General features: G+C 43.6%; 1 long non-coding RNA gene across 1 annotated transcript; it reads right to left on the bottom strand.

Annotated features, from left to right (window-relative positions):
- Positions 1-1,471: 1,471 nt before the first annotated feature.
- Positions 1,472-20,865, bottom strand: LOC145402898 (uncharacterized). Its single transcript, XR_013897885.1, has 5 exons — positions 20,758-20,865; positions 17,349-17,532; positions 15,540-15,702; positions 14,017-14,233; positions 1,472-1,695 (listed from the first exon to the last, which is right to left on the bottom strand). It is a non-coding gene; the product is annotated as an uncharacterized LOC145402898 (long non-coding RNA).
- Positions 20,866-21,199: the final 334 nt, after the last annotated feature.

Genomic DNA, 21,199 nt, shown 5'->3' with positions numbered 1-21,199 from the left:
GATGGTGGTGGTAGTAGTAATAGTAGTGGTGGTGATGGTGGTGCTAGTGGTAGTTGTAGTAGCAGTAGTTGTGGTGCTAGTAGTAATAGTTGCAGCAGTAGTAGTGGTGGTGGTGGTGGTAGTAGCAGTAGTGGTGGTGGTGGTGGTGGTACTAGTAGCAGCAGTAGTAGTGGTGGTGATAGTAGTAGCAGCAGCAGCAGCAATAGTAATAGCAGTAGTACAGTAGTAGTAGTGATGGTGGTAGGGTAGTAGTAGTGGTAGTAGTATAGTAATAGGGGTGGTGATGGTAGGGCAGTTGTAGTAGTGGCAGTAGTATAGTAGTGGTGATGGTGGTGGTAGTAGTAGTGGTGGTGGTGGTGTGGTAGTAATAGTAGTGGTGGTAGTAGTAGTAGTAGTGGTGGTGGTGATGGTGGTGTGGTAGTAACAGTAGTGGTGGTAGTAGTAGTAGTAGGTGGTGATGGTGGTAGTAGTAGTAGCAATAGTGGTGGTGTGCTAGTAGTAGTAGTAGTAGTAGTAGTAGTTGTGGTGGAGGTACAGCATTATTCTTATTATTTAGTTTTTTTTGTATTGTAGTTGTAGTAGTAGTTTGTTGTAGCTGTAATAGTAGTTAATTGTAGCTGTAACTAGTAGCTTTTGCTTTTGTAGTCATAGTAGCAGTAGTAGTAATAGGATACATCAGCCTGGTATCCAGCCTGCTGTCAAACCTGTTGTCCAGCCTACTTCCCAGGTCAGTTTCTTGACCTATTCCAGCGTCAGCAGCCCTTGTAGTGTTAGTGCAGCACCACTACATCTGGTACTGGCACTACAGCATGTGGTACTGGCACTACAGCATGTGGTACTGGCACTATAGCATTACAGCATCTGGTACTGGCACTACAGCATGTGGTACTGGCATTACAGCATGTGGTACTGGCACTACAGCATGTGGTACTGGCACTACAGCATGTGGTACTGGCACTACAGCATGTGGTACTGGCACTACAGCAACTGGCACTGGCACTACAGCATCTGGCACTGGCACTACAGCATCTGGCACTGGCACTACAGCATGTGGCACTGGCACTACAGCATCTGGCACTGGCACTACAGCATCTGGCACTGGCACTACAGCATGTGGTACTGGCACTACAGCATGTGGTACTGGCATTGCAGCATGTGGTACTGGCACTACAGCATCTGGCACTGGCACTACAGCATCTGGTACTGGCATGACAGCATCTGGCACTGGCATGACAGCATCTGGCACTACAGCATGTGGTACTGGCACTACAGCATCTTGTGCTACAGCATGTGGTACTGGCACTTCAGCATGTAGTACTGGCACTACAGCATCTGGTACTGGCACTACAGCTGCTACACAACTACAAGGATAAAGTACTGTAAAGTAAAGGAAAGTACAGCTTGACCAATTTATTTTATACAATCTCCAAAAGTAAGACATCAAGGATGCCAATACTAAGCAAAAAAAACAAAAAAACAAAAAAAACAATAATACAGCAATTTCCAGCAGCCCTTGAAACTGCTTTCAGCACCCCCTCGGGACGCTGGCACCCCAGGTTAAAAACTGCTGCCCCAGATGACCCTGTAGGCAGCCAGAGTGTGTTGTGCCACCACCACCAGTCCAGCCAGGCCTCACCAACACCCTGGCAGGCAAATTTGACTGGCAGCTGCTTCAAGGCCTTGCTGATGGTGTCACTGTGTAAAGAGAAACGTAATATTAACAGCCAGCCTTCGTCAACTTGGGGGCTGGGTCTGTTCAGTGCTGGCCCTACATTTGGAGGACAGACAGTAGGAAATGAAGACGGAGGATGACAGCAGGAAATGCAAACAGGGGAAAACAGAAATAAAGACAGAAGAAAGCAGGAAATACAGACTGAGGAAAACAGTAGGAAATGCAGACAGAGGAAGACAGTGGGAAATGCAGACAGAGGAAGACAGTGGGAAATGCAGACAGAGGAAGACAGTAGGAAATACAGACAGAGGAAAACAGTAGGAAATACAGACAGAGGAAAACAGTAGGAAATGCAGACAGAGGAAGACAGCAGGAAATGCAGACAGAGGAAGACAGTGGGAAATGCAGACAGGGGAAGACAGTAGGAAATGCAGACAGAGGAAGACAGTGGGAAATGCAGACAGAGGAAGACAGTAGGAAATGCAGACAGAGGAAGACCGTAGGAAATGCAGACAGAGGAAGACAGCAGGAAATGCAGACAGAGGAAGACAGTAGGAAATGCAGACAGAGGAAGACAGTAGGAAATCCAGACAGAGGAAGACAGTAGGAAATCCAGACAGAGGAAGACAGTAGGAAATGCAGACAGAGGAAGACAGTAGGAAATGCAGACAGGGGATGAAAGTGGGAAATAAAGACAGAGAAAGACAGTAGGAAATACAGGTATACCCCAGTTTAATGATGCAACTGGTTAAGTAAGAACCCATCGTTAGGCGGGCTATCGTACATCGGAGTAGATTTAACATGTAAAGTAATGGGATGCATTTCTGAGCCTTGAGTTTCCCCCCCAAACCCACCCAAATGAGTCCAAAAACAAGTTTAAAGCCAATCTAAATGGCCTAACAGCTGTAAAAGAAGCTAACCTAAGCCTAACACCTGTAAATAACTCACTAAAACCAACAAATAAAAGATGAAAATTGCCAAATATAAGTCTGGAAAAAATCAAGCTTAGTAAACTGTACCCCAAAATGACAATGTTCACCCCACCTATGGCTAAAACACATTAACCTAAAAACAGTTTATAAATCAACCTAAACACAAAATTTTAGTCTAAAATATCATCAAAATTGGTAAAAAAATAATACCCATCGTTATACTGGGGATTGGCCATGGTTAGGCAGGGTATGTTGGTACAGTATTTTTACCCCCATTGCTAAGCCAGGGTATGGCATCCAGGGGTATAATATATCCAGGTATACCTGTACACACAGTAGCAAAGAAAGGGCAGAGGGATGGCCATTTTTGGTACAAGCTTGCAATAAGGTCAATGGGCTTTTTCTATCTATCTATCTATCTATTCCCAGATGCCTTAATCCCGTAAGGGGTGGCCACAATTAAATCACCTCCATGTTGCCCTGTCCCCCGTCATTTCACTGCCCTGCTCCTAGCTCACACACCCCTCTCTCAAATACCTCTCCACTCCACCCCTCCATCTCATCCTTGGCCTCCCCCCCTCTCTCCCCCCCTCCACCTCACTCACATACATTCTCCTCGTCAGTCTCTCACTTTTTATTGTCCCAAATTGTTGTCCATACAGTCAGCTTCACTCCACCACCTGCTGGCTTTCTGTCTGTATTGGGCAACTATGTCTGCATGTATGTGTAGCCTCAGTGTCAGTATAGAACATCCATGACAAGCCATCCATCCATCCATCCATCATCCAATCCTACGTTGCCCCATGAGGAGCGTAGGAGCCCGGGGCTTGGCAAGTTGGTGCTGACTTTTAAGATGAAAGTGACCAGCCTCTCATCCCTGAGTGGCATTACATGAGCAATAAACCCCAACCACCCCTTGGATATAAACCTGCATAGGCTCAATCCGACTGGAGCGCCTTAATTACCCACTAAACCACCAGGTGCTATAATTTGGTGTTATGGTTACCACCCAGCGTAGTAAATGGTTTCTGGTGTATAGGAAACCATATGGCTTGTCACTCAGTGTAGAGTCACCCACAGGCAGAAGGAAAAGGAAAGAACAAAGGAAAGAAAGACAGAAGAGGAAGACATGAAAGAAGGATGGAGGAGAGGAAAGGGCAGACACTCGAGAGCAGCACTACATTGAGTGAGTTGATGGTGGGCGCCCCCACCTACCACATATCCATGATAATAATGGTTTACTACAAAATTAACTGTAAGAGAATTTATTTCCTCTTTATCTAACCCAGACCCTGGTGTAGGATAACATATAAAACATCCCATTGAACACAGCTGCCTACATCAGAGGTTAATTACATGCTATGCTATATATATACCATCTATTATTAGCACGTGACTAACAAGGAGAGTGGATGTGAGTGCGGTGGAGGGGGGGAGCAGGAGGGAGAGACCAAGGATGAGATGGAGGGATGGGGTGGAGAAGTATTCGAGGGAGGGGGTGGGTGGGCTGGGAGCAGGGCAGTGAAATGGTGGGGAACAGGGCGACATGGAGGCGATTTGTTTGTGGCCACCCCTTATGGGATTGAGGTGTCTGGCAATAGACAGATAGACAGAAGTTGTATTTATTCTGGGGAATCCCTGGGCAATACCCCTGAAGCAGCACATGTCAGTGATCACAGCTGGGGACATCAGCACAAGAAACAGCAATAATTTTTTTGTTTTTAATGCAAGGAAGAAGGAACCAAAGGCCAGGAGCCTGCAAACCGTTCCTTCCAAGAAAAAACAAAAACAATACAAAAGAGAGCCAAATTCAAGATCTGTTCATTTCGAGATGCCTGGACACTGCGTTTGAAAGACTGGAGGTCATAGGAAGTAGGAAATACAGACGGAGGGAGACAGTTCCAGAGTTGACCTGGGTGAGTAACATGTTCAAATATTGTCTACTGCTGTTTTATACATTGGCTAACCCTGGTGACATTACTGACATTATAAAATATTAGTGTTGATGGAAAGAGAACAACACTGAGGTGGTTTGGACATGTGGAGAGAATGAAAGACTGACTAAGAGGGTGTACGTAGGTGAAGTGGAGGGAGGGGGAGACCAAGGATGAGGTGGAGGGATGGAGTTGAGAGGTATATGAGGGAGGGGGGAGTGAGTTGGGGAGAGGGCAGTCAAATGGTGGGTGACACAGTGACTTGGAGGCATTTTGTCTGCAGCCACCCTTTGCGGGATTAGGGCTTCGGGCTATAGATAGATAGGTAGAGAGATTACAGGAAGAACTCTGGAACAAGATGCTAAACACAATAAGCCTGCCAAGGGAGGCCTAAATAAGTATGTAGAGTCAATACAAAATAAGCTTTGGAATTATTTTTATTTGTTTTGCATAGATAATTTTGCACAGAGGGGGAGGCCAAGGATGAGATGAAGGGATGGAGTGGAGAGGCATATGAGAGAGGGGGGTGTGAGCTGCAAGCAGGGCAGTGAAATGGTGGGGTCAGGGTGACATGGAGGCAATTTGTTTGTAGCAACCCCTTATGGGATCAAGGCGTCTGGCAATAGATAGATAGATAGTTAACCATGGCGACACTACTGACATTATAAAATATTATTGTTTATGGAAACAGAACAACACTGAGGTGGTTTGGACATGTGGAGAGAATGGAGGATGAAAGACTGACTAAGACTTTGTAGCGTATGTAGGTGAAGTGGAGGGAGGAAGAGGGAGGGGGAGACCGAGGATGAGGTGGAGGGATGGAGTTGAGAGGTATATGAGGGAGGGGAGAGTGAGTTGGGGGGAGGGCAGTCAAATGGTGGGTGACAGAGCATTGGAGGCGTTTTGTCTACGGCCACCCTTTGTGAAATTACGGCGTCGGGCTATAGATAGATAGACAGATGGATAGATTACAGAAAGAACTCTGGAACAAGATGCTAAATACAATAAGCTTTCCAAGGGAGGACCAAACATGTGATGTGCACTATATAGAAAATAATCTACCTATCTATCTACTGCAAAACGCCTCAATCCCGTAAGGGGTGGCCACAAACAAATCGCCTCCATGTCGCCCTGTCCCCCGCCATTTCACTGCCCTGCTCCCAGCTCACACCCCCCTCTCTCATATATCTCTCCACTCCATCCCATCCACACAAAATAAGCTTTGGAATTATTTTTATTTGTTTTGCACAGACAGTTTCATGAAAGGAAATTGGCAACACCCTGCTATGCTGTATGTCATATATGGAGGGGTCCTGTTGGGTGCTGCCACAAAATTAATTACAATATAAATGATATGCCTGCATTAGTTTGCTCTACTGTACTTATTTTATCCCACACGAAGAGAACGGTGGTAGGCGGTGACCACCATCATCCACTCACTTGATGTTGTGCTGTCTACTTCTTCCTTCACATTTATTATTCTTTTTCTAGGTCTGCCCTCCTCTCTTCCTATTTCTCTTATCTTTCCTGTTACTTGTTATTACACCTGTTTCCCTATCAGGTGGCTTTACACTGAGTAACAAGCCTAATGGTTTCCTGTAAGCCAGGAAATCATTTACAACACTGGGTGGTAACCATATAACCAACCCACACACAACAAGTGGGTTGGTGGAGGGTTAGTGCCCCTCCCCACAAAACCACTAGCTCAAAGACAAATGGCCACCCCTTAAGGGATTATGGTATCAGGCTATAGATAGATAGACAGATGAAGTTCGTTCGTTTTCGTTCGTTCGTTTTTAAAGGCTCCAACATGCTTGCATGTGTCGGCCTTGGTCACCTAATGGCGGCTCTCCATGCTGCACGATCCATTGCAGCCTCCCTGTTCAGTCCCTTAACCCTAAGGTCACACTTAATGACCTCGTCCCATGTCTTTCTCGGTCTACCCCTCATAACCCCACCCCCAATATTAACACTTCTCACCTTCCTCACCCAACTATCATCCCCCATCCTCTCCACATGTCCAAACCACCTCAATCTACCTCTCCTCATCACAACACCAATACACTCCAGTCCCATCCTACCTCTCAACTCTTCCATTGTAAACCCAGCCCCTCCAGGCAGGGACGCACTGCACATCCACCTAATCATTGTCATTTCTGTACGTCTGAGCCGGCGAATGTCTTCCTCCTTCACTGCCCAGGTCTCACTGCCATACAGCATTACACTCCTAACACACGCTGCATACAAAGACCCCTTAGCACATAGGGAGAGCCCCCTCAATGTCAGGAGAGGCAAGAGCTCCCTGAACTTCTTCCAACCACTTCTCACCCTAGCCACAGAGCTAGCTCCAGCCCCACCTCCAGCACACAACATGTCTCCTAAATAACAAAACTCTTCCACACACGCAAGAGATTCACCAGCAAGTTCAATTCTTTCACGTCTGACGATCTCCACCTGCTCACCCCGGCACGCCGTACACATAAAATCAGCATTATCTCGCAGTCTACCTCTGATACCACTACATCTCTTATGCACCCATTTATCACACACACCGCACAAGATGGAATTACTTCCCACGCCCTTGTGGCAAACTGCACATGGCCACTCTCCCTCGTCTTTGACAGTACCGCCACCAACCCTAGATATCATCACTTTTGTTTTATCTGCATTTACCCTTAAACCCTTTTGCCCCATACCATCTCTCCACTTCCTAAACCTTTCCTCCGCCTCCCTTTCATTCTCTGCAATCAACACCAAATCATCAGCATACAACAACTCCCACGGGAGTCCGTTTCTAAAGTCACGTGAAAGGGCTTCAAGTACCATGATAAACAACATGGGACTCAAGACTGACCCCTGATGCACACCAACATTCACGGAAAACTCATCACTCAAATCTCCATTCACTCTCACCTGGGTGTGAGCACCCACATACATGGCCATAACCACCCTAACCAGCCACTCCTCCAAGCCAAGCTTTCTCATTGCCCACTTCACCACCTCTCTAGGGACTCTGTCAAAGGCCTTTTCCAAATCAACAAAAACAAAATAAAGATCCCTTCTCCTACCAATATATTTTTCCTGAAGCTGTCGAACAATGAATATGGCATCAGTGGTCCCCCTACCTGGCATAAACCCAAACTGCATCTCATCAATATTCACTCTTTCTCTAATCATACCTTCTAAAACTCTCTCCATTACCTTCATTATCTGATCTAAAAGCTTTATACCTCTATAATTCCCTCTTTCCAGGGCATCACCCTTCCCTTTATACACATTTACAATTACACTCTTCAGCCAATCATCTGGGACAACACACTCATAAATAATCCTATTTATCAGGTCAGTGACTAAACTCACCCCTATATCGCCTGAGGCCTTCAACATTTCGGCAGTCAACCCAGACACACCTGCTGCCTTCCCCACCCTCATCCTGCCTATTGCCTCACTCACAGTAGCAGTATCAATCAAAGGCCAAGGGCCAGACACTGGATCTGCTGGCTCCAAACCTTCCCTGTCCCAGTCAAACTCCTCATTCAACAACCGGTTATAACTTTCAGGTGTACTGAGGTGTTTACTTTAATGAGTGGCTGAAACAGGTGTTCAATGAGCAATCGTTTTCAGTAACCATGAAGGTCGTGTAAATATCAACTCTCACACAACAACTAGGTGCACAACTTTGCCCTAAACTGTTTTGCAGAACATTTATCCATCCATCCATCATCCAATCTTGTGTTGCCCCATGACAAGCGTAGGAGCCCAGGGCTAGGCAAGATGATCCTAACATTTAAGGTGAGAGTGTGAAATCTATCTAACCTCTAAAAAATCTGGTCAAACTTCTGTTTCACTAAATCTCCTGAAAAACTCATAATCCTGGATGGTAAGAATGTTACCATTTACAGAAGCTATGGCTAAGGCAAGGTAAGGTAAGTCAGATGTTCAGTCCTGGTGTCCTGCTGCAAGAAGTAACTGTTAAACACTACAAGTTTGTCCACACCTTCACACACTCAGTGTTAATATGACCCTAACACCTATGCTACTCAGGCTAACATTCCCAGTGCCTTTGCTGATTTAATAACATCTCTTATTTAGTCATTTATCCTGCATATTATTAGGCCTTTTATCCAACTGACTGTATAGAAGAGTCAAAATCCAAGCACACACTCTCACATTGTTACAAATCGTATCATATATCTCAAATTGCTGTTTTTCCCCAACAGTTTCCAGCAACTGTTGGGAGGTAATTAGCTGGTTGTGGCTTCTTTGAGAGACTGATGAGGAGAATGTATGTGAGTGAGGTGGAGGGAGCGAGAGGGAGGGGGAGACCGAGGATGAGATGGAGAGATGGGGTGGAGAGGTATATGAGAGGGGGGGGGGTGAGCTGGGAGCAGGGCAGTGAAATGGCAGAGAACAGGGCATCATGGAGGTGATCTGTTTGTGGCCACCCCTTATGGGATTAAGGCATCTGGCAATAGATAGATAGATAGATAGACAGGCTTTTGGTTTGGCTTCCAGTACGTTGAGAATACCAGCTGTGCCACGGCCAACCCCAATACAGGAATTCTTTAGGTGGAAACATGCTGTCATTTTTATCATTATCATCGTCATCCAATCCTACATTGCCCCATGAAGAGCGTAGAAGCCCAGGGCTAGGCAAGTTGGTCCTGACATTTAAGATGAGAGTGACCAGCCTCACTCATCCCTGAGTGGCATTACGTGAGCAATAAACCCCAACCACCCCTTGGATATAAACCTGCACCAGCTCAATCCAACTGGAGTGCCTTAATTACCCACTAAACCACCAGGTGCCATAATTTGGTTATATGGTTACCACCCAGCATAGTAAATGGTTTCCTGGTGTACAGGAAACCATTTGGCTTGTCACTCAATGTAGAGTCACCCACAGGCAGAAGGACAAGGAAAGAATGAAGGAAAGAAAGGCAGAAGAGGATGGAAGGAAAGAAGGATGGAGGAAAGGAAAGGGCAGATCTCAATATCTGCTTTTACACAATGAAAAAACCAGATGGCTCCCCTGCCTGGCTAAACAAACGTTCCTCAATTTCCTCCACATCCCCAAATGGAGGATGGAAGACTGCAGAGGAAGGGTTCATGTTCAAATAAGCCTGGGGTTGTAAATACTACTGTGTTATCTGAGCACGGCAGTGAAATGGCGGGCGACAGGGCGACGTGGAGGCGATTTGTTTGTGGTCAGCCCAATGGGATTAAGGCGACTGGCAATAGATAGGCAGATAGATAATTAACTGATGCAAATACTAATATGTTAACTGATGCAAATACTAATATGTTAACTGATGCAAATACTAATATGTTAACTGATGCAAATAATAATATGTTAACTGATGCAAATACTAATATGTTAACTGATGCAAATAATAATATGTTAACTGATGCAAATACTAATATGTTAACTGATGCAAATATTAATATGTTAACTGATGCAAATACTATGTTGTTAACTGATGCAAATATTAATATATTAACTAATGCAAATACTATGTTGTTAACTGATGCAAATACTATGTTGTTAACTGATGCAAATACTATGTTGTTAACTGATGCAAATACTAATATGTTAACTGATGCAAATACTATGTTGTTAACTGACGCAAATACTATGTTGTTAACTGATGCAAATACTATGTTGTTAACTGATGCAAATACTAATATGTTACATTGATGTTACTAAAGTGAAGCTGGAATTATTAGTGTGGTTCATTCAACTGGACAGACTTAGTTATTTTCTCTCTCTTTTTGACACTCTACACCCGACCTCACACGCCCCCCATCCAAGGGTAGGAAAAGAGGTATGGGTGCTTGTGCTGCTGCTACTGATGCAGACTATGCTGATACAGTACTAAGAAGGTATAAACAGCATTAAAAGAGAAATGTTATCATGTACTATGCAAACAGTAATCACTAAAGAAGAGATACTACACAAAAACTCCTGAAAAAAAAAAAAAAAAAATCTATCTATCTATCTATAGCCTGAAGCCCTAATCTCGCAAAGGGTGGCCACCCACAAAACGCCTCCAAGTCGCTCTGTCACCCACCATTTGACTACCCTCCCCCCAACTCACTCCCCCCTCCCTCATATACCTCTCCACCCCATCCCTCCATCTCATCCTCGGCCTCCCCCTCCCTCTTCCCCCCTCCACCTCACTCACATACACTCTCTTCGTCAGTCTTTCACCCTCCATTCTCTCAACATGACCAAACCACCTCAGTGTGTTCCTCATAACGCTTCCTATCACATCCACATCAACACCACAACGCTCCTTTATATCCTCATTCATCACCCTGTCTCTCCATGTGACTCCACAGGCTCCTCTTAAATAACTCATTTCCACTGCTCTCACTCTTGACTTGTGTCCTTCCAACAACGTCCAAGCTTCACTTCCATACGTTAGAGTTGGTATCACAATACTGTCATGTAGTAACTTTTTCACTTCCATGCTCACTTCCCTGTTTCTTATCACTGCTTTCAAGGAACCAGCAACCTTTCTTCCCTGCTGTACCCTTTCAAGCACTTCACCCTCCAAACCTCCATCCTTACTCATCACACTACCCAAGTACTTAAACGTACTCACATTTTCCAATTCCTCACCATCCAACCTCGTTGTACATTCACTGACTTCACCTCTCTCAAAGACCATCACTTTACTCTTCCCTACATTCACCTTTAGATTCCGTTTCTTACACACTCTCCCAAACTCATCCACCAAGCCTTGCAGCTCCCCTTCGTCTTCACTCAACAACACAGTATCATCTGCAAACAGAAGTACAGGGAGTTTCCAAACACTATCCTCTCTCACCAGGGCCAGTCCAACATCCACTACCCTACCTTGTACCTCTTTTATTACCCCATCCATGTACAGATTGAACAACCATGGAGACATGACACATCCCTGTTTCAACCCAACTTTCAAAGAGAAAAATTCACTTAGTTCACCATCCACACGCACTGCGGCCTTCGCACCATCGTACATACTCTTCACAGCATTCAACAACTTCCCATCTACTCCATATATTCTTAATACTTTCCACAATCCTTGTCTATCCACCCTGTCATATGCTTTCTCCAAATCCATGAAAGCCGCATACAACTTCTTTCTCTTCTCTAGAAACTTTTCCACTAAAGATCTAAGAATGAATATCTGATCTACACAACCTCTTCCCTTCCTAAAGCCTCCCTGTTCTTCTCCAACTAATTTCTCTGTTCTTTCTCTAACTCTGTCAATAAGTATCCTACCATACACTTTTCCTATTATACTAAGAAGACAAATGCCCCTATGATTACCACACACTTCTTTTTCCCCTTTTCCTTTGTACAAGGGAATAATTATACCTGACTTCCAATCCTCCAGGACTCTACCTTCCTCCCAGGCCAATCTGCACATCTTCCACATCCATTCTACTACTATCTCTCCCCCATGCTTCAGCATTCCACCACACACTCCATCAATTCCTGGGGCTTTCCCTGATTTAACTTTCTTCATTGCTTCCACAACTTCTATCCTACTGATTTCTTCCTGTCTTCTCACCTCCCTCCTTCTCCCAGCCATTCCCCAGCCACTTATACTTGCATTACTTCCATCCTCCACGTTCAACAATTCCTTAAAGTGTTCTCTCCATCTGCTCACTTTTTCTCCCTTCTCCACTAGTAATCTACCATTTATATCTTTCACTCCCCTGCTAACTTCACTTCCACCCTGTCTTACTCTTTTCACCTCTTTCCAGAACATTTTCTTACAGTCCCTCCACTTTACACTCAAATTCCTTCCAAATTCCTCATCCACTCTCTTCTTACTCTCTCTTACTAATCTTTTCACCTCTCTCTTTCTTTCTACATATAACTCTCTCTTCCGCCTCTCAACTTCTTCCACGCCCCTATTGCAAAAAAAAAAAAAAAAAAAAAAAAAAAAAAAAAAAATTTATTTATAGCCCGACGCCCTAATCCCGCAAAGGGTGGCCGCAGACAAAACGCCTCCAATTCGCTCTGTCACCCACCATTTGACTACCCTCCCCCCAACTCACTCCTCCCTCCCTCATATACCTCTCAACTCCATCCCTCCACCTCATCCTCGGTCTACCCCTCCCTCTCCCTCCCTCCACCTCACCTACATACACCCTCGTAGTCAGTCGTTCATTCTCCATTCTCTCCACATGTCCAAACCACCTCAGTGTATTTCTCCTAATCTTCTCAACCACATCCACATCCACCTCACAGCATTCCTTCACTTCTTCATTCGTCAACCTGTCCCTCCACGTCACTCCACATGCTCCTCTCAAGTAACTCATTTCTACTGCTCTCACTCTTGACTTATTCCCCTCTTGCAAGGTCCACGCCTCGCTTCCATACGTCAGGGTAGGGATCGCAATACTATCATGCAATGACTTCTTAACTTCCATACTCACCTCCCTATTTCTCATCACTGCTTTCAGTGAACCAACAACCTTCCTTCCCTGCTGTACCCTTTCACGCACTTCATCACCCAAAGTTCCATCCTTACTCATCACACTACCCAAGTACTTGAATGCACTCACATTTTCCATATCCTCACCATCCAACCTCACTGCACACTCTGTGACTTCATTCCTCTCAAACACCATAACTTTACTTTTGTTTACATTAACTTTCAGCTTCTTCTTCCTACACACTGTCCCAAATTCATTCACCAAACCTTGCAACTCCCATTCATCTTCACTCAACAATACTGTATCATCAGCAAATAGCAACACCGGAATCTTCCAAATCTCACCCTCATTCATTAGGGCCAGCCCCACATCCACTGCCCTACCTTACACCTCCTTTACAACCCCATCCATGTATATATTAAACAGCCATGGAGACACCACACAACCCTGTTTCAGTCCCACACTGAGATCAAAGAACTCACTCAGCTCACCATCCACTCGCACCGTAACCCTAGCTCCTTCGTACATACTCTTCACAGTACTCAACAATTTCCCCTCCACTCCATATATTCTTAATACCTCCCACATACCTTGCCTATCTATTCTGTAATAAGCTTTCTCCAAGTCCATGAAGGCAGCCTACACTTTCTTTCCCTTCTCTAGATACTTCTCCGCTAAACATCTTAGAACAAATATCTGATCTACACACCCTTTTCCCTTCCTAAATCCCCCTTGTTCTTCTCCAACTAGCTCCTCTGTCATATGCCTAACCCTATCAATGAGTATTCTACCATATATTTTACCAGTCACACTAAAAAAATAATAACAATAATTCTCACACATACAGAAGCACTAGACATGTGGGATCATACTGGCCTTTGCTAAACTAGTGAAGAACCTAATGCCTGACAATTCCTAGGGTGCTAAGCTGACGTACCCAATGGGTCCCTGGTAGAGTGATACTGCGTATAAAAATCCTTGGTGTGTGGCTGACTGACCAGGCCTGCATCTACAAAGGATATGGAAAGGAAATCTGGTTTACCTTTAACATCACTGCTAGATGAATGGCTGCATATTTCTTGCAATTCTGTCCACCATCATCATCACAGCAGCAGCCCACGTTGGTTCACTGCAAAGTAAAGGTTTCTCCCATCTTCTTCCTCTCTGGTGTATTGTGTGTCAGCAGGTTCCATCAATTTCCAGCCAACCTTGATGTCAGAACAAGATGGCACCATGACACTCACCATCCACTCCTCCATCTGCCGACAAAAATCATTATCAGTGTCATCTTTGTTTTTTAATGGTTGCAACACGCTTGCATGCATCAGCCTACATCACCTAATGGCGGCTCTCCATGCAACTCAAACTCTAGCTGCCACCCTATTCAGTCCCATATCCTTAGGGTCACAGTCAATGACTTCATCCAAGGTGTTTTTCTGCCTACCTCTCACAACCCTACCTCTAACGATAATGTTTCTCACTTTCTGCACCCAACTGTCAACCTCCATCCTCTCCACATGCCCAAACCACCTCAATCTACCCCTCCTCATCACAACATCAACACATTCCAGTCTCATCCTACCTCTTAACTTCCATCGTCAACCTAGCCCCCCCAGGCCTCACACTCAAGGATGCACTGCACATCCACCTAATCACTGTCATTTCTGTGTGTCTGAGCCTGCAAATATCTTCTTACTTTACTGCCCAGGTCTCACTACCATACAGCATTACACTCCTAATGCATGCCACATATAAAGACCCTTAAGCATGGAGGGAGAGCCCTCTCAATGTCAGGAGAGGCAACAGCTCCCTGAACTTCTTCCAGCCACTACTCACCCTAGCCACAGAGCTGCTCCAGCCTCACCTCCAGCACATAACATGTCTCCCAAATAACAAAACTCTTCCACACACTCAAGAGATTCACCAGCAAGTTCAATCCTTTCACGTCTGACAATCTCCACCTGCTCTCCCCGACACACCGCACATGTGAAATCAGCATTATCTTGCAGTCTACCTCTAATACCACTACATCTCTTATGCACCCACTTATCACAAACACTGCACAAGATGGAATTACTTCCCAAGCCCATGTGGCAAACTGCACATGGCCACTCTCCCTCGTCTTTGACAGTACCGCCACCAACCCTAGATATCATCACTTTTGTTTTATCTGCATTTGCCCTTAAACCCTTGTGTCCCATACCATCTCTCCACTTCCTAAATCTTTCCTCCGCCTCCCTTTCACTCTCTGTAATCAACACCAAATCATCAGCATACAACATCTCCCACGGGAGTTGAAGTCACATGAGAGGGCTTCAAGAACCATGATAAACAACATGGGACTCAAAACTGACCCCTGATGCACACCAATGTTCACGGAAAACTCATCAACCAAATCTCCATTCACTCCTATCATCACCATCAATTCTCTTCTCACTCTTATACATGGAGCAGTTATGATCCAGAAAAAGGAAAATACATAAGTCATTATCATCACTATTCTTATTCATCAAGCCTTGCAATTCTCATTCATTCTGGGTAAGGTACAAATTAAGCATCATTCACCTTCTCACTCCATCCACGAAGGTCCCCTCATGCAGGTGTCCAGGCAACCACCCTTCCCCCCGTCAGGATCTCCCAGCAATAATGACTTGCATGGTTCAGCCAAGATCTGCAGCGCCTCCTTCTTGCTGCCTTCCTTACCGAGCTGATGTTTTCAGATATCAGGCTGTGAAAAGGATCACTCTAAGGAAAATATGCTGTGTGCCCATACATCTAGAGTTACTGTTCACATATTAAGAAAAAAAAAAAAAAAAAAAAAAATACTATGCTGGGTGGTAACCGTATAACCAAATGTTGGTGCCTGGTGGTTTAGTGGGTAATTACAGTGCTCCAATCAGATTGAGCCGGTGCAGGTTTATATCCAAGGTGTGGCTGGGGTTCATTGCTCACATAATGCCACTCAGGGATGAGTGAGGCTGGCCACTCTCATCTTTGCCTAGCCCCGGGCTCCTATGCTCCTCATGGGGCAATGTAGGATTGGATGATGAAAAAAAAATGAATGAAAAAAATGAAAACGAATTACTGTACTAACATTACGGTACCATTTACTGGGAGAGATTTGGTTAGATGGTGAACTTTCCTAGTCTGCTGGCAAGAATACCATACTTCACTCAGCACACACTTTGGTGCACAATGTTTCTTGGTTTTAATGAGATAAATTCAATATACACCTTTCCTGAAACTAACTGATTCTACTACTTTCATTATTGTATATTCAGCTGCTTTTCCACTTGCTAATCCTGTGATGCTTTGTTGGGTACAGCACACCACCATTTTACAACTGCCATGCATATTTGAAACTCTCTATCTATCTACAGTATTGCCAGACGCCTTAATTCCATAAGGGATGGTCACAAACAAATCGCTTCCATGTTATCCTTTCCCCTGCTCCCAGCTCACACCCCTCTCTCTCATATACCTCTCCCCTCCATCCCTCCACCTCATCCTTGGCCTCCCCCTCCCTCTCTCCCCCTCTGCCTCACTCACATACACTCTCCTTGTCAGTCTCTCACTCTCCATTCTCTCCACACGGCCAACTGTTTAATGTATTTTGCATTGTATTCATGAAAGCAAGAAAAAGATCAGACTGGTAATGAGAAATCAGGCATCACAGTGACTATATAATAAAAAAATGTTAAATTTGTATTGATCTCACAAGCAAATGACTGTACACTATAGTGACTGTATAACAAGGGTGTGTTGCATTTTTTATACTGACTGGCAAACAGAGGGTATAAAGTTTTATCTTCTACTGTTCCTCTCATCACCAGCAACAACCACTTCCTTAGTTTGATGAAGTTAGATTAATGCTTAAAACTGCCAACTTCATTGTCTCATTTTTCTTCCATGCAGTGTGACTGGGTTAGATGAGGTTACATTAATGCTTTGGGGAGTCTGAGGAGCAAAGGCACCCAGTCAGGTTAAGCTAGATGTGGTTAGGTTTGGATAAAACATGGGAACATGGGTTTTCCAATTTGTTATTCAATCCATTTGTTATGAACCATCATTTTCCAGCAAAAATGTTTCTTTTCTCTGCATGGGTTCCTACATTCAATAGAGGGACGGAGGAGGCAGGAAAAACAGGGAAAAGAGGCAATTCTGAAAATGAGTCAAAATGAAATGAACCACAAAAAATAATCAGAAAACCATTTTTTTATCCACAAAATTGTGTCTGCCTGAAAGTACAAATGTATTCTTTGGGGAGTTAAAATTGTGCAATAATGGGGTCACAGAGTTATGGAGGGTGACAGCACTACAGTATGTAGCATACAGAAGAAAATAACAACAAGAGCAGAAAATGAAACTCTTTACCCATCTCAGCAAGAAGAAATGCACAGGCTCTACCATGCCTTAAAGAGGTGGCGATAAAATCCTTCACTACACTGCACGGCCCATCTTGGTGAACAGTTCTGAGCATCGGCCACAGGTCTTGGTGTGAGGGTCATCGCTGCTTCACTGAGGTGTGGCTTTTGAACTGGCACTCACTCACAACATCCTGCCAAAAAGGAAAAATGGAACTAGGTCTTTGTGAATGGCTAAGAGAATATGGGTCCTGTATGGCCGAGTATTCCAGTTCCCACCAGCCTTTGGCCATCAACGGGGCCTTCATTTCTTACACCACATTTATCTGATGCCCTATTTCACTCATCTCACCACAGCAGTGTTGCCAACTGTTGGGACATATCCCTAAACCTGGGAATTTTTTACTAATTTTCAAAGACGTAGGGATGGAAAGACGCCCAAGCAAAATTCTTAAAAACCTAGGGATTTCAGATATTCATTAATAATTAGCAGAATTTTTCATAAGAAAAACAGCCAATAAATTTTGTGTCCTCTATTCAGTTATAAAGAGTAAAGCTTTACTGTTTTCTTTCCATTCAGGCCTTAAGTTAGCCATACTGCTGTGCTGATTATCAATGAAATCTGACATTGAAATACCAAAAGCATTATATATAAACTGTTTCCCCGGAGCTGAAGATAAATTTCCACATCCAATTTTATGGCAGGAAATATGACATAGCTCTATTTATATATTTACAATTCCTCTTTCATATAACGTATACTTTGTATTTTCACCCTCAGGTGCATCATGAATACTTAGAGGAATTATCTAGACAATGAAGCATATTATCATTAACTATGCTGAAAACAAGCTATATAAACTTTATGCAGAAATAGGTTTTTGGTGTTGGAAACGTTGGAAGAGGGGGAGAGAAGTGTAGATGAGATGTGGGAGGATGTGAACAAAGTTTTGCATGAGACTGCTGAATGTACGATTGGAAGGAGACATAGATTCAGGAGAAAGAAATGGATATCAGAGGAAACGTGGGATATGATAAAAAAGAGAGGTGAGGCTAAATTGAGGAGTGAGATGCAATGCGTTGATGAACGAGAGATTGAATTAGCAAGAGCTGCGTACTGGAGTTTGAATTCAGAAGTAAGAAGGTTAGCTAGGAGAGATAAAAGAAGATGTGTGGATGAAAAGGTTGTACAGATTGAAATCTTAATAAACAAAAATGATGGACAGAGTCAAAGAATAGCATATGAATCGATTAGAGAACTGAGTGGTAATGCAGGTAAACGCAAGGAAATACCAGTTAGAGACAGGGAAGGAAATTTATTGACCAAAGATGGAGATATTAAAAATAGATGGAAAGAGCATTTTGAGACAGTTCTTAATAGACCAATACCACCAGAAGAGGATATACCGTCTGCTCAGGAAGATTTAAATATAGAAACAGGAGAGTTGCGGCTTGCAGAAGTGGAGAAAGCAGTAAAACAGTTAAAGAATAATAAGGCACCAGGGGAGGATGGTTTATTTCCGGAAATGTTTAAAGTGGAGGGGGATAGATTAATAATGATCTTGACCAAGATATTCAATAAGATATGGGTGACGGGGTTACTACCGTCAGTTTGGAAGAATGGTGTAATTGTTAAAGTTCCGAAGAAGGGAGACCTGATTGAATGTGGTAATTGAAGGGGAATCTCTTTGTCACCGATAGCTTTGAAAGTTTTCAGTAGAGTGTTGTTAAATAGGTTGGAGCCAGTGGTTGAGGGTATTCTGAGGGATGAACAGGCTGGTTTTAGAAAGGGACGTGGTTGCAATGATCAGATCTTTATAGTTAGGCATCTGATGCAGCAAGTTAATGAAATGAGAGTACCGTTAAGTCTTTGTTTTGTTGATTTTGAAAAGGCTTTTGATAGTGTTTCGAGAGAGACTATGGGGAAGATCATGAGACATTATGGAATACCAGAGGAGTTTGTGAGGGTCATTATGAACATGCATGAGGACACATTTTGTAAAGTGATGGTTGACGGTTGTCTGAGTGATTCGTTTGAAGTCAAGTCCGGAGTAATTCAAGGTGGTGTTCTATCGCCTTTACTATTTATATTGGTCATTGATTACATTATGAAACGCGTTGGAACAGAAACCGGTGCAGGTATACTTTGGGGAGAGAACAGGAAACTTTTGGATTTAGATTATGCAGATGATATAGTTTTGATTTGTGATGGGCCAGAAGAGATGCAGAGAGTGTTGGACTGTTTGGTGAGAGAAGGTCGCAAGGTGGGTTTGGTTATTAATTGTGGAAAAACTGAAATAATCAATATGAATATGGAAAATGTGCAGGAATGTGTAATTGGAGGTATGGTTGTAAAGCAAGTTGATAGGTTTAAATATTTAGGTACTTATTTAGCCAAGGATGGTTCTTTGAACTTTGAATTCGAGGAAAGGTTAAAGAAGGCTAATCAGGCAATGGGAATGCTTAAAAATATTTGGAATAATAACAATTTTTCTGTGCATACAAAAATCAAACTTTATAAGGTAATGGTTAGGAGTATCTTAATTTATGGACACGAGTCTTGGTACAGCACAGTGACTATGGAAAATAAATTCTTGGTGTTTGAAAACAAAGCACTTTGAAGAATATTAGGAGTTAAGTGGTGGGAAAGGATACTAAATAGTAGAATTAGAGAAATAACGGGAGTGCAGCCGATCGATGAATTTGTTAGGTTCTCACGATGGAAGTGGCTAGGACATGTGTACAGGAGACAGGGAATAGTACGAGGTACACCAGGGTGGGTGGCACTTGGTAGGAGAGGTAGAGGAAGGCCAAAAGAGACGTGGGTGAGGACAATGAGACGGGAAGCTGGAGATGAGTGTTGGGGAGATCTTGAGGAGTTAGCACAAGATAGGATGTGGTGGTGTGAGTTCATCGAGGCCCTATGCATCCCCGAGGGTGCCACAGGAAATGACTGATTGATTGATAGGAGGAATTCAGAAAACTGGATGCATATTGAAAAAAAAAAAATAACTTCTTCTCCAAAAAATGTAAATAAATGCCATTGCATTCATTATTTCGGTTCTCCTTTCTCCATGAACCTTATTAATCACTTCATAAGAAACATACTACGTGCATTTCTTGTTGAATAATAATTCATGTAGGGACGGGCTTACCGTAGGGGCTTTGACTTTAAACGTAGGGACTTTTAATTTCTTTATGGATATTTGGACCAAAAATGAATTTTCGGGTTGACACCATACCAGAATATGATTTCTCAGATGCAGTGCGCCCATATTAATGCGCTGATCTTATACTACCAATATTAAATATACTGATGTCAGCCTAAGTTACCCCTCCCCTGCCGACGGATCGGGATTGGAGGATACAGCTTACTTCCAGCAATTGTCTGAGCAACATAATCACAGTACATGACTTACCTTAATGTAATGGTGTCTGCGTCTTCCACAATACGAAAAAACAGCCATCCAGTGTGTGTCCCAGTGAAATTCAACGGCATTATGCCACCGCATGCTGACACATGCCGTACTGTTTATTTTAAGTCTCTATACTTCCACTGAAAAGACCATCACACTGCAGGCTAAGAAAGGATCGGAATCTCTTCCCGAATCTGTCCTGAGGCCGAGTTGTCTTGTTATTGTTGTGATGGCGAATTATTCCGAAACTGTTGTTGTGACCCTTTAAAATAAATGTGTTGGAAAAAGTGGACATATTCTTATTAAATGGACATCTTGACATTATTCAAGGTCGGGTGCTTCTAAAAAGCCTAGCATTCCGTCAGATGGCTCCACTGTAGCAGTAAACACATTCCCGCGCTGTTTAAAAAGCATAATTTTATTTGTTAAATATTTACACTGTTGT

This window comes from Coenobita brevimanus, chromosome 59 (assembly GCF_032717465.1).
Source record: "Coenobita brevimanus isolate Jiangsu-jjx chromosome 59, ASM3271746v2, whole genome shotgun sequence".
Classification (NCBI taxonomy): domain Eukaryota; kingdom Metazoa; phylum Arthropoda; class Malacostraca; order Decapoda; family Coenobitidae; genus Coenobita; species Coenobita brevimanus.
Note: the sequence above shows the minus strand (reverse complement) of the source record. Positions and strands in the feature narration are given on the sequence as shown.